Source organism: Zea mays, chromosome 6 (assembly GCF_902167145.1).
Source record: "Zea mays cultivar B73 chromosome 6, Zm-B73-REFERENCE-NAM-5.0, whole genome shotgun sequence".
NCBI lineage: Eukaryota > Viridiplantae > Streptophyta > Magnoliopsida > Poales > Poaceae > Zea > Zea mays.
The window spans coordinates 169,732,025-169,733,834 of NC_050101.1; the positions used below are offsets into that span (position 1 = coordinate 169,732,025).

General features: G+C 45.0%; 1 long non-coding RNA gene across 1 annotated transcript; it reads right to left on the bottom strand.

The window, feature by feature from the left end:
* Positions 1-758: 758 nt before the first annotated feature.
* On the bottom strand, positions 759-1,549 carry LOC111589521 (uncharacterized). The gene is made up of 3 exons (XR_002748557.2): positions 1,355-1,549; positions 978-1,272; positions 759-891 (listed from the first exon to the last, which is right to left on the bottom strand). It is a non-coding gene; the product is annotated as an uncharacterized lncRNA (long non-coding RNA).
* Between the last annotated feature and the right edge of the window lie 261 nt (positions 1,550-1,810).

Genomic DNA, 1,810 nt, shown 5'->3' on the forward strand with positions numbered 1-1,810 from the left:
AAGATGCGTTACTTATTGCTTGTTATGTTTTTTACAATTCACAAAAAAAATTTGCAAGAGTTCCCCTTGTTTTATTAACAACCACAGTTCAAATAATCACATATTATAAGACATGTAAGCATTTCAACATATAATACATCACAAAATAACATCGAATATAAAAACATCCACAGAACATAGTTCTTCATACAATGTCCACAAACAAAGTCCAAAATACAATGTCCACAACACATAGTCCAAAACACATAACATAGTTCATATTACAATGTCTCCAGCATGAGTCCAAATCACACAGTTTTCAGCATAAGACCAACATCACAAAAGTATTCATTTCCTCCTAGTCTTACCCTTGCCCTTGGCCCCAAGAGCGTCGGTGCCTGGAGTGTAAGGGTCTCGTGGACGCCTTCTACGTGGTGTCAGCTGTGATGGCTGAGTTGTAGGAGCATCCTGCAACTGAGATGGTCCAATCTCCTCCTGCCCTGCGGCGCCAGCGCCAACGCCAGCGTCGTCGTCGTCATCGTCGTCGTCGTCCTCGTCGTCGTGGGCCACGTCCTCAAATGTGTCCCGCGTCGATCGTGAGGAGCTCAGTCCTGCTGTAGATGGTCCAACTGCACAAACGGGAGGCTGAACGTCCTGCTACATACGAGGCACAGGCAGCTGCACGTCAATGCCCGCTAGAGACCGGCATCCACACCGAGCCGCTGCACGACGAAGACGACGTGATACCCTTTGTAATCGAAATATTAATTACAGACATATGTTACAACATACAAATAAACAAGTTTTCTTTTAGACATTGATACTCACTGATAATAACGATAGCGTAGTACTATCTGAAGTTCTCTGTGAGATACGCTCAAGTTCAACAACAGATACGAGCATAGAGTTTCCCTATCACAAGTTAAAACATTAGGATGCTCAAAACTAGACATAAAGCATTGAATTGAAATCTCTAATTTTAGTAAAGAAATAGTTACCACTCTATCAAGGATTGGAGCAGCCTCAATTTGGGACCCGTGCCGAGCAGCTATGTCGAAAGTTGTGTCTTCGTCGTCTGACGATTCTTGCTCAGCGTAGTCTGCAGTTGTCCACTGTCCCTTCAGCTTGCACCTAGTCACACCAGCATACCAAATCAAATACCTCCGGAAGTTGTAGTTTGTGTGCGCCTGGTCGTTCTCATAGTTAAGATCCCCTTGTTGTTCCCATTCATCAATGTAATCATAGTGGTGGGTCTCGAAGTCCGTGACCTTCTTCTGTCTCTGTCTGTCGAACCTGCAAAAGTTAGAAACATATATTAGCGACTAACTGATATTTCAATTATTAGTTAGAATAACAAGTGCATGTAGTAACTCACTTATGAAGTTCTATTGAAGTCGAGAATGGCTCCACCGGAAACTCCTGGCGCAATCCGAACTATCGAGCAACTCTGTGGGGCAAGTGGTACTCAACAGCATAAAAACAGATGAGGGGACACCTCATTAGGTAGAGGTCCTCGTCTATTGAGCACATGCTGCTCAACTGTATGCTGGCGAAATATGGATCAAGATACGGTTGCCAGGTCACCTGCAAAAGTTTTAGGAAGCACATGTAAGCACGCTGGTGTCGTGCGATAAAAGTAGAAAGCACATGTAAAAAGATAAAAGTAGACAACTCACCATCGAAGGAGTAAGTGCGTCGAGCTCGTTTGAGTACTCCACGTAAGCACGCTGGTGTCGTGCGAATGGCTCCTCGACCTGGTCCCAGCGGTAAGCAGTCGTGGGCTTAAGCCGATGTCCGGCTACCACGAACCACTCACGAGGAGGAAACTCTC